At 36.4% G+C, this 13,364-nt stretch overlaps 1 pseudogene; it reads right to left on the reverse strand.

The window, feature by feature from the left end:
- Positions 1–9,735: 9,735 nt before the first annotated feature.
- LOC138815455 (U4 spliceosomal RNA) lies at positions 9,736–9,852 on the reverse strand (annotated as a pseudogene).
- Positions 9,853–13,364: the final 3,512 nt, after the last annotated feature.

Below are 13,364 nucleotides of genomic sequence, written 5' to 3' on the forward strand. Positions count from 1 at the left end.
GTATACATACCACATTTTCTTAATCCACTCATCTTTGGAGGGGTATCTGGGTTGGTTCTATATCTATCCTATGGTAAATAATACTGCAATGATCAAAGTTGTGCTGGTAGCTGTAGTGTGGCCTTGCTTGTGATCATCTGGGTAAATGCTCAGGAGTGGGATTGCTGGATTATAGAGGAGCTCTATGTTTAGTCTTTTGAGAAACCTCCGTACCACTTTCCAGAATGGTTGAACCAGTTTGCATTTCAACCAACAGTGTAGTAGCGTTCCCTTTTGGCCATATCCCCACCATCATCTACTATTATTTTTTTCTTGATAATGGCCATTCTAACTGGGATGAAGTGGGTTTGATTTGCATTTTTATGCCCAGCAATATTGAACATTTCTTCATGTGTCCATTGGCTATTCTTATTAACTTTTCAGAGAAGTCTTTTTTTAAAATTCTTTAGCACGGGTATTAATGACTTCTCCTTATTACAATGAAAGGATAAAATGCTGGGCAGAAGGAGAGAATAAGAAATACAGAAATGTTGTGACTTCACACGTGAATTGGTGTCTGTCATTATTTGATACTTTCACATCACTCTTCAAAGAAAACACCAACGATTGTCCTTCTGTATCATGCCTATTTCTCTCTGTTCCTATTCTAGTCCCTTTTTTTTATCGTCTAGACACTGGAATCTTCCTTGACATGACACATTCTGTTCCAGTTTCCATCTTACATATCCTTGTTTTCCTTAATTGCTTCCTTGAAACTTACCTTTAGATGGAAGATGAAATTCTGTTTTCACTAAAAGCAATCTTTAATCTCCTGAAAGTCTTAACTCAGTCTGGTTTTACTCAACTACTTCAACTAAGCAAGTGAAGTCATTTTCCTAATTTGAATCATTCTTACATGTAACACAAGAGTATAAAACCAGTAGTTAATGCAATGGCAAGTTAGAGAATATCCAACAATGTAAGATGGGGCATGAAGAGGGGCAAGCCTAATCCAAGAAGCAATTGTCATTCAGGGTTACAGCCTAGGCTACCCAGCCATTGACAGTGCAGCATGGAGCACAGAATATTTATTAGGAATTTTACATATGAAAAAATTTTAGTAGAATTTTGTTTTTAGATTTTGCTGGCAATTCACAACATTCCTTCTTCCTTCACTGTTGCAGGATCTCATCTTTCAATTGGGAATATTCTTACCCACGTAAAAAGGTGTATTTCTCAGTGCACCTTATATCAAGATGACAGCATATGCCCCCTACACTAAAAGTTTTGTGAGGTATAGCCATTAAGTATATATTAAAAAATAACAGCTTTTACTTTATGTCTCTTCTCTATCCTATGCTAGCACCTGGATTGCTGGAGTCCTCAAAACTATCTTGAATTAAAAAAAAGTATTCAGTAAGCATGCTTCAGTAGAAAGCTAAGAACTTGTGAACTCTCCTGATCACCAAGCTGCCACACATTTATATTAGATATAAAATAAAACAAAATAAGTACAGTTTTATCTCACTAGCTAGCTATTTACCTAGACTCAATAAGAACGTAAGTCCTGATATATATCTAGGAGACACTTATTCAGATTTCATCACATGACCATTAATCTTCCTCAAAGCATGCATTCTGTACTCTTATGCACATGGTGATAGATCACAGCCTATGCTATCGAATGAGGATGAGATGCTTGGCTCCATCATCTGTTAACTGCATGACATTGAGGAATTTGCTCATGTGTAAAGTGGTGATAAAGGTATTATAGAGGTAGAGAGAGCAATAAATACAACCATGCACATAAAAGTCACATTGGATTAAGTTAAATAATACTGTGAAATTGGTAGACACTGGCAGGTCATGACTGTAATCCTAATTATTCAGGAAGATGAGATCTGAGGATTGCAGTTCAAAGGCAGCCCAGGTAGGAAAGCCCATGGAATTTTCTTTTTTCCAATTAAACAAGGGGTATCTTGAGTGATAGAGTACCAGTCTTAGTCAAAACACCTCAGGGACAGTGCCCAAGTTCTGAATTCAAGCATCAGGACTGGCAAAATTGTAGTAATAAACATAATAATTATAATAATTGTATGAAATCTGTGATGTTGTTGATGCTGTTTATAACCTTGGAAATAAGCAAGCATACATCTCATGCCACTGGGGGAGGAAACGTAAGAAACAAGACTAGATTTTTTTTTCCTGAAATCTCTAAAGGAGAAGCCCAAGAAAGTGCAATTTCAAGAATAAGCACTTTGAGGGTTTATTGACTTTTAATGCAAAGCTATAATCTTCCCAATTGTACAAGGGAGGATGCAAATTTCTCTTTCAGGCAATGATGGTGGCAAATAACTCTCCCCCGAGAGCACATGTGTTATGAAGCCCTCCAATTCATACGTTGTTGATGGCTTTAGTATGTCCTTAACAAGCACACAAGCCCCACTCACGGCACCTTGAGGAATTTAACATATGGTCATTACCATCTCTGGGTTGTCCAGTGTGCAATTCAATATGAATCTCTGTTAAATGCAACTGATTAAACATTATGCTACACAGTGTTGCATCTCAGGGAATGTGAATATTATTTTATTGTGTGAATTCATGTCTGTCCTTCATTACTATATGATAATCTCCTCACGAACCTTGTGTATATGTGTGTGTGCATGTGGGAGTGTGCGCGCGTGCCAGCCTTTCTTGCTGACACCGCAGATTTGCATGTAAGACCAACAGATTTCATGAAGCTTCCAATCCAGATCTGGAAGAAAACATATGATAATGATGTGTCAAAGCTTTGCTTTGCAGCTCTGTCAGCGACTGAATATTGTGCCAGATGTTTATTTGTGTTTACCACTTAACAGCAGATATCAGATGACTCTAGTTCTTACCTCAAATGTACTTGGTATAAATTAGTCATTTCTAGAATTGTGAAAAAAAGAAAGAAAATAGACTTCAGGTGAAATCTTAATGGGCCAGATGATGGATAAAGTAATTTTCAAGTATAATATTGCCCCTTTTACTATGTAGAATGTTTGTAGTGGTCTTATTTTGGCAGCATTGTAAGAATGTTTCCTCAAGGCTTACATGTAGTAATTAAACAAGATCTCACAACCAGTAAGCTAAGTCAGCAAAAGGTAAAGATATGGTGATTTCAACTGAGTAAATTTATTTTATGCATGTTATATTATAATGTTGACTGAGAGATACAAAGATTAAGGAAATGAAATTTCCTATACATTGCAGCCTAATGGAATATTGTCATTAAAGTAAAAGAGATGTAGCTGGGTTTCAAAAGCCAATCATGTTGCAAGTCATGAATTATTCAACATTTTTCTGAGGAAGTTCCACAGGAGATTCAAAACACTATCCCCAAACAGAGATGTTATTATCATTTTCACTTCCTAGAGGAGAAAAACTGAGGTGACAGTATGTCTATTAGTCAATCTGTCAACTTCCAAAAACATTTCTAGACTAAGTACAACCCAGAGTATGAAAATTATCTCATTAGATATTGTTTAACCTACATTTACCATCTCTCAGTTCTATGTCTCATTTATCACTTGGAAAGAAGCACATCCCCAACTCGAGCCATGGTACAGGAAAGCAATTGTAGTGAAAGTTCAGCTTGGACTAATTCAGATAAACTTATATGGTCCAAACTAGATGATACAAGAGTGAGCAGAAGGCAATATAATATTGGGTTTTGTGCTACTGCTGTATGATTTCATGTGTGTAGGCATGCATGTGTGCGTTTTTGTGTGTGCTAGGTTGTTTGTGTTAGGCTAGATTTCCATCATGTAAAGGAATTTGGAGGGAGGGATGCAATCGTCAATAAAAATTCTTTCAAGGGGAAGTTGTGTTTTTTCTGGCAATTGAGCTGGAGTTAGCCTTGTGAGAACAAATCATATTGCAAATTGAGGTACTGCGGTGGAGAAAGGAGACTTGAAAAAAAAACCTCTCACTATTTCCTATACTAAAGGGATTGTCAGAGGCTACAGAATTAGGCTACAACAATCAACTGATTTAAAATAATGTGATCACTTTTTCTCACAAAAAATATTTAATACCCATGTGAGCCAAGTAAACTTAAGAGCCGATGTATTGTTAAATCACCAAATAACCTGCCTCCCTTTTGCTTCTTAAAGGAAACACAAAGTACATGCTTGCATATATACTGCCAACATACTAACAATAAAATAAGCCTTATCTCCTTTAGCAGTCAAAAAGTGAAACACAATCTTTTGTTGTTGTTAAAAGGCTTTACAAAATTAGTATTATTAAACTACCCTTTCCCCACCCTGTCCTGCTCACCACAGGAGGTTGAATGCTTTAGACCCTTGTTTTATGCTGAAGGCCTTTTGTAGTTGGGCCACTTTTGGTGGTACAAGCAAAACTTTGTAGACCTGTAATTGTTCTCTGCCACTCAGATTTGTGATTTTATGTGGAAGGCCAGTCAGGAAATAACAATCAAATTTTAGAGTTACTGTTTTGGAGTTTTGAATTCATGCTGTAGAGTGTGGGGGAACATAGAGTTTCAACAAGTGGATTCTCAGGTTTATGCAAACATATATCTTCTCATTCAATGTTTTATGCTCTCAACCCTTTTAATTCCTTCAGATGGGCAGGCTGACTGATGGACTGGCCTTTATTTTTTTTAGTCCACTCTTTCTCAACTTGATGATTGCTGTAGTGTGATGTCTGTCGACTTTCAAGACCCATGATGACATTCAATTGCTATTGAGACAATGTTAAAAGGTGGAGCCATTCCAAAGGTGTAGCACATTTGACCAGCTAAGTTAACAAGTGGATGAAACAAATACTAAGAAGCTGGAACAAGTGTCATTGGTGGGGTAGGGACTTAAGAGATTGGGCACAAATACATGGAGAGATGAAAGTTCGATAAAAGTAGTGGTAATATTCAATGTACACCTGGGAATATGGAACCAGGTAGGTTTAGGGGATAGGTTAAAGTTCAAGATAGATGGAGGAAAATAATGGAAGGAGTGACATTAATCAAGATGCATTGTATTCCTAAACTGACATGTTGAATTGAAACCTCTTTGGATAACTCACTTAAAATCTTTTTTAAGCATTTTAAATAAAAATAAATAAACTTTTGAAAAAGAGATGATCAGGTCATGAGCGCTCTACCTCTGTGGAGGGGATCACGGTCATGATGAGGGAGACTTTGGTACTATTTTGTCTCTTGCCTTTCTCAACTTGTGCTGAGAAGGTCCCTGGCAGATGCTAATACCTGGACCAGGAACTTCTCAGACTCTAGATGTGAAACGCTGCTTTCTGTTCCTTGTAAATGACCTGTAGACAATGATATTCTTTTACAATGACACAAATGACTAATGTGCATCAAGGAATAATCCTGTAAAAATGACATAATTCTCCTTCTTCAATCTGAAGTCTACAGTATAATGGGACTTTTCTTTCACTTGCCTGCTTGGTTCTATTCCTTAAAATAAGTTTCACTTCCTATCTTTATAGCCAGCTAAAAGATGGACTTCTAACATAATTCTTCAGCACTAGGTGTGAAATGTTGCCTAGGTAACTGATTAAGGTTCTTTTAAATTAAAATACTTATTATATTAGAAATGATATTGCAAAAGAAAAAACATTCTGTGATTTAATCATATCTCACAAATACACATTGTGCGTGTGTGTGTGTGTGTGTGTGTGATACACATATTTTTACCCTGCAACAAATTCTTTCATTAACTTTAGCTGTTCTTTCTCTTCTGCCCCTTCTCTTCCTCTTCATTGTACTTTATTCATCTCTTCCTCCATTACCACATTTCTTTTCTACTATCCTTTGTGATATTAGCCTCAATAGTGTTTGAGCACTTTTAGATGGATGGTGTGGGGGCTAGAGGTCATAAATGGATGTCATCTTCATAGAAACTTCCACTGTGGCAAGAGCGATTGGGCACATGTATGATACTGATCATTATATCAGAAAGAGATTAATACAAAGAAAGGGACATAATGCATTTAAAAGTTTCCAGGATGGGGAAACCCTGCTTAAGCTGAAGAGTAAAGCTGAAGAGATTGCTAGTGCTTTTTAATAAGGACAGTAAAAAGACTCAAGTTGTTCAGCTGTGGAGATTATCCTGACTTCATCTTGAGCAGGATACTATAGGGAATAAAAGCTGAGAAGTAAAAAGCCACAGGAATAACCAACTAGGAAATTAATAAGGCAGGTAATAAAGAGTGGGAATAATCCTAACAATAAAGGTAGCTGGTATTATTTAATGAATGCTTCCTGTGAATCTAGTTTGATCCTAAGTACTTAAAAGTAATCATTTTGCTTTCACAGTATAACAATGCACTCATGTAGTATGTAGTTTTGTATTTGAACTAAAACAGCATGACAAAGGATGAACTAATGCAACAACGATACTAACGACACTATGTTGAAAATGAACTTTACTACTTGGGGTGAGGGGAAGTGGGGTGTTAGGAGTGGTAAGCAGGAGAAAATGAGGGAGAGAGTAACTGTTTAAAAAGAAATATACTCATCACCTAACTTATGTAACTATAACCCCCATTCATCACCTTTACAATAAATTTAAAACAAAAAGAAACTTAAAAAGAAATCATTTTCATCTATTTTTCTGAAATGTTTACTAATTCTCATATACTTTTTCAATGAAGTTACTAATTAAAATCTGATTCATTTATTAGTTGTTTTATAAGGAAAACAAATGATTTCCTTTCATTGAGAATATAATAAAATACATTAAATGTTTTATGAGGGAAAACATAATCCCCAATGCCAGTCATTAACTTTGTCACCCTTAACAAAATTTGAAAAAAAAATCAGTGATACTGAAATTAGATAGATGTGTATTAATAAAAAGCATGTGTACTAATATGTTCTATGTTTATATCATGTATGTTTACTTTTTACAAGTCATTTACAAATACTTGTTCCATTTTTTCCTACAGATACATTTGCATCCCAATTTGTAGATGAGAAAAATTACAAGTTTAGTTAATTTAAGAAACTCGTATAAAGTTACATGGAAGGGCACGCACGCGCGCGCGCACACACACACACACACACACACACACACACACAGAGTAGCCTGGTGCCGTGGCTTATGTCTGTAATTGCAGAAATTTAGGAGACAAAAATAGGAAGATCATCATTCAAGGTTTATTCCTGCAACCCTAGCTGTGAAGTGAACAGAGGCAGGAAAATCATGCTTGAAGAAGATGAAGGACAAAAGACATGAGAAGAAAACTCCCTAAAACAAAATTGCTAGCTCTATGTCTCATGTGGCTTATCCAGAAACTCTAAGACCCTGATGTTAAATTCCAGGACCACCAACCAATGAACAGAACGAGATATGTGGTTAGAAATGGAAAAAGTTGGAGTTACTTGACACCAAGTTTTCTTGCTGCATACTCAGAAACAGGCTAGCTGCCGTGACATAAGCCTCTAAACCCAGCTTTCAATAGAAAGAGACAGAATAGCAAAGTTTTGGATGCATAAGATGACTCTCTTACCTAGTATGCATAAGACCTTTGGTATAATCCTAGTAGTTTAAAAAAAGGGGAAAATGAGCAGTAAGAAACACACTTAGAGACATGGAGATTAGTGACTAGCTAAGGAGAAAATTGATTTTCAGAAATGTGTGTAATAAAATATTCTGTAAGTTAAATAATGACTATTTCACACACACACACACACATAGCTTTCTTATATAAAAAGATCTGGGTCTATAATTTATAACCATCTGTCAGCCAAGGTAAACGTGTAATAATATTTTCTAAAATTTTCACAAAAATCTTACCGATTTTTCTTTGGCCCCTTGCTTGGAGAAAGGAGCTTTGAGCCATTAAGATTGTGACCTACGTCATTACTGGAAATCCATAGTTATCATACTCTATAAAATGGATAGATTTAAATGACCAATACAGTAATTGTCAGTCACATATAAAGTTGCATGACAATGTACTTCCCTGAATGGAAGACAACAGCAGAGGTATTAAATGTAAGGGATGAAAAATTACATAGAATGTATTTGGCAACTATGTATGGCTTATACAGCAAGATTGATATGCCATTATTAGCTGTGGAAATTATTAATTAAAAAGAATTTGTGTATGTACCACATTTTTAAATTTTAAATTTTACATGAGTAAGGTAATGAGTACACTTCCTATTGAGCATTGTTACCCCCTCCATTGTTTTCCCCCTACCATCCCTTCCCTCCCTACCTTCCCGAGGTTCTTTTTTTTTTTAATTGTGATTAAGTGATTACATAATTTCCCAAATTTCACAGTATTGTGGAATATTGATGCTCATTTAAAGTCACAAGTTCATTCTAACTTTCCTGGAGCAAATTGTCTATCACAGTCTATAACATATAACGGTGTACACATATACACCATACATGTGATCAGCAGCATGGGGATATTTAGTAGTGGTTCAACCAGATGAGTGGGAGTTCTTTGTTTCTTAAGTCCTGTTGTACCACATTTTTAACACACTTTTTTATTGTGAAAATACCGTACCTTTCTTATCAAGCATTGTTGCCTCCTCCTTTGTTTTCCCTTACCATCCTTTCCCAAAACCTCCTGTGCCCCCCCAATCCTTTCCCCCCACCGCCCTCTCCCCCCTACCCCCCAAACTTGTAAAGTTCGTTTTTTGACTTAACGTCTTTTACATCTCGTTGTTGCAATGGGTCCACCAGTATCCCTATTTAAACAAACAATGTGTTTTTCCCCTCCCCTCCCCAAATTATATCAACATCAAATACAGTGAAAACAGGGGTTATACCGTGGGGGAGGGACATACAAAGCAACAAAGAAATCATCTTATAAATATGTTAGAAACAATAGCAAGAAAGAAAAACCATTTGAGTCTTTATCTAATTCATCTACGCAGGGACATCTGATTTGGTTCCATTTCTTAATTATGGAAAGTAATGCTGCAATAAACAAAGTAGTGCTGGTAGCTTTAATTTAGTCTTGTTTGTGGTCTTTTGGGTACATGCCCAGAAGCAGGATTGCTGGGTCATAGGGAGCTCTATATTTAGTCTTTCCAGGAACCTCCATACTGCTTTCCAGGGTGGTTGAGCAAGTTTACATTCCCACCAACAATGGCAGTAGGGTTCCCTTTTGTCCACATCCCCACTAGCATCTGTTGTATTCAGAAAGAATGATATTGCCCCATTCACAAGGAAATGGAAAAAATCATACTAAGTAAAGTTAGCCAGACCCAAAGATACATAGACCCCACGCTTTCCCTCATTTGTAATAATCAGTATATGTCTACAATAGTCCTAGCAGATAAGCAAAATAACTCAATAGCTATTTGCATACGACCATGTAATCTAGGCAAAATGAACTCCAAGACAGGAAACAAGATGATTTTCTTTGTTGTTGTTGTTTTTAATATACTATGTGATTTCTTTCTTGGGGTATGTTTTCTTCCTATGGTTTAATCTTCTGTTGTCAGTGTATTTGATTTTGGTACACTGGGGATTGTATATACATTTGTCTGAATTAGAGAAGGGAAGGGGAACATCAAAATGGTAAGACAAAGGACAAAGAGTGAAACAAACAATAGCAATACTCACAAGACAGTATGTTGGAGATGAACTGTACAATTTCGGGGGGAGGCCTGGGAGGAAGGGAAAGTGGGAGAAAAATGAGGGAGGGGGTAACAAGTTCTACAAGAAATGTACTCACTACGTTATGTTTGTAACTGTAAACCCTCTGTACATCACCCTGACAATAAAATTACATTTTAAAAAATGTGTACCTTTGGTAACGGATATTATTTTTTTCAATTAGCGATATTTGCACCTTGGATAAACCTCATTGGCTACGACAATGCCACTGCACAAAACCAAGGATATTTTTTGGGTCAGTTGTAGGGGTTGAACTCAGGGCTTGGGCTTTATCCCTGAGCTCTTTTGATGAAAGCTAGTGCTCTTCCACAGGTACACAGGTAAACTTTTCTGGTGATTAGTTAGATATAAGAGTCTCACTGACTTTCTTGCTCAGACTGACATTGAACCACAGCCCTTAGATCTCAGCCTCCCCAGTAGTTAGGATTATAGGCATGTGCCATCAGCACCTGCCCAAAGGATATAAATTTATAAAATGATATAAATGTTGATTGTGCTAACATCTACAGGTAGCTATTATTCATGAGAGCTTCATCATGTATGAAAAGACAGAAATAACTTTGATGAGCTCCTCTAAAAGGTAAGCACAATCCCCTTTTTGTCTTATGTATGTGTAAAATTATGATAATACTATGGTTGAAAATATTATGAAACCCACTAATAATTGTTAACCAGGAGGAAAAAGGAAGTACATTTAGGAAAGACTAATATATATGAGGTGGATTTGATTCAGGAGTATTAAACACCTGTTATGAAGATAACATCAATTTGTAAAATCAATTCATCTTACAGCTTTTAATAAAAAGAGAAAAAAGAAATCAGCATTTGCATCAGTGGTGTGACTTAATAAAGTTCAAAGGCTTCAGGTTTTGGGCTGGGAAGGTGGCTCAGTTGTAGAGCGCTTGCCTTGCATGCCTGAGGCCCTGGGTTTGATTCCTCAGCACCATATAAGCAAAAAGAAAAAAGCAGGAAGTGGTGCTGTGGCTCAAGTGGTAGAGCACTAGCATTGAGCTGAAGAGCTGAGGGACAGCGCCCAGGCCCAGAGTTCAGGCCCCACGACCGGACCCAAAAAAAAAAAAAAAAAAAAGGCTTCAGGTTTTAACTTTAACATTTGACTAAAAGAACACAATGTGGAGTCACAAGAAGATTGAACAGGTGCCTCACTTTTTAATATACAGTATCATGTGAATTGAGGTTAACAGAGGTTGTGAGGCTGATCGGTCATTGTAGGATAATTTTTCTGTTTCAAATATAGTTATTATTTTATATTAACCATACTTAATATCATTACTGTAAAATGTGAATCTTTATAATTAATGTTGATTTTTAACTGCTTGGAAATAGCTATGTCCATATCCATGTCTTTCTTTTACATTCGTACTCTTTAGCAAATCCAACAATTTCTTTCTTTGTGAGTAAGGAGAATTTTCCCATTTAGCCATCCTGAAGGCTAGAGATGACAACTTAGCATATTTCTGTTTGTCTACCACAATGGCAATCATGCATGCAGTTCCTCTTAATTAATACACTCCATTCCCTCCTTCTGGGTTCTTTGAGTCCTCAAACTTAACCTCAATTTCCATAGTCTGCTGCACACACACTGTATCACTGAGCAGACCATTTTCTCTCAAATTACTAATTTCTCAAATTTCATCCCCTTCCACACTTATTCTTATTCTTTTTTTCCCCCTTCCTGTGAATTGGCGGCTTTCTGTGGGCTGTATTTAGGGTTGATCATCGTGCTTTAGGCTTTAGACTATTTTTGGTGAACAAAATCACTCCATTTCCTTGTAGTCTTGTAAATAATTCAGTCTGGTCTTTTCTTTTTTATCTAGTCCACTAGACCTACTCATGAGCGTATAATACACTTATTTTCAACACCAGATCTTCCCCACTAATATTCCTTGGCAAGAAAGAAAATGCAAGTTCGATACACACAGAGATTTAGTCTCTGTATCTGTGGGTTCTGTGTCTTTAGGTGCAACCAAATGCAAATTGAAAATACTGGCCGAAAAAACAAAAAACAAAAAAACAAAAAGCAAAAACCAATGTACTCAATTTTCCTTCTGATTTTTTTTTTGGGGGGGGTCCAGTCGTGGGTCCTGAACTCTAGGCCTGGGCACTGTCCCTCAGCTCTTCAGCTCAAGGCTAGCGCTCTACCACTTGAGCCACAGCACCACTTCTGGCTTTTTTTTTTCTGCTTATGTGGTACTGAGGAATTGAACCCAGGGCCTCATGCATCCAAGGCAAGCGCTCTACCACTGAGTCAGCTTCCCACCTCCCCTTCTGTTATTTTTTTACAGTAGAAAACTACTTACATTAATTTACGTGTGATAAGTAACACAGAGGAGACGAATCTATGAACAAACAAGACACCAATGGCCAACTTCACTTAGCTCATGATATCTGTTCAAATCCCACACTCTATTAGCAAAAGATTTTCTGCTTTTATTAAATCCTATTTAAATTCCCTAGTCAGCTCTCTTAAAAAATGAGTCATGTCATCAAATTCAGATAAAGTCTAACATCTAAATCATGCCTTTTCATTTAAGTAGTTTATACAATGATATAAATATGTCAATAAGAATGAAAGTTACTGTGAGTTGTTAAACTATTTCTCAATGATGCAAACTTGATACTAAAGATTATTTAGGATCTCACCTGATTTTAATGCATGCTTACTAGGTGTTCAAAAATAGTTCTGTCATAAATGTACAAATTAGGGGCCTTATGAAAATCTGTTTACACCACTTGTCTCTGCATGGGAGAATGGGAGAAAACCTTTTTTTGTTATTTTTTTTAAACTACATGAACTATTTTATCATGCATACACATATATAAAACAATCTGAGTTTTCTTTTCCCCTTTCCAACCCCACTTTTCAAGGCATTCAACCATTACATTCTGAGACAGCTAAACTCCTGGCTTTTTTGGTCTATACAGGGATCATATTTGTAGCCATTAATATGCAGACAGGAGATGATTAAATGCAGGCATGATAAAATGTGACACCTCATAATAAATGAGAATGAAAAAATGAATTTCTAACCATAAATCTTGTGTTAAAATTTATGTCACGGGCTTACATTGATGAAGACAATACAGAAATAAGAAAATGTAAGATCGACCTATTTAAAAATTATAATAAAAGACATTTAAATTATGAGATTTTTTTCTACTCTTCCTCTGAAGTTGAACATTAGACATCTTACCCCTAAAGGTGGAAGACCTGAACTTGGTAGTTCAGAAGAAGATCTTGGGCAGTTATTAGTTTCATTATAATGCAAATTTTTAACTTTAACATTTTAAAATATGAGTGTACTTATGCACCCAAGACAGTGAGGTACAATCATCTTCACAAAAAAGAAGGAATTTAAAAGGCACGGATTATTGAAATTTTGTCCTGCCATATAACTTTAAAAAACAAGATTTTGCCCGGTTCCAGTGGTTCACACCTGTAATCCTAGCTACTTAAGTGGCTGAGATGTGAGGTTCATGGTTCAAAGCCAGCCGGGGCAGGAAAGTCTGTGAGACTCTTATCTCCAATAAACCAGTAGGAAACCAGAAGTGGTGTAGTGGCCCAAGTGGTAGAGTGCTCACCTTGAGCTGAAGAGCTGAGGGATAGTTCCCAGGCCCAGAGTTCAAGCCCCATGACTGACCAAAAAAAAAAAAAAATTAAAGTTTTAAAATAATCAATTCCTTTAAAAAATGTTTTTGTTGATATAAAGGCAA

This window comes from Dipodomys merriami, unplaced genomic scaffold, assembly GCF_024711535.1.
Source record: "Dipodomys merriami isolate MVZ:Mamm:240054 unplaced genomic scaffold, mDipMer1.0.p SCAF_64, whole genome shotgun sequence".
Lineage (NCBI taxonomy): Eukaryota > Metazoa > Chordata > Mammalia > Rodentia > Heteromyidae > Dipodomys > Dipodomys merriami.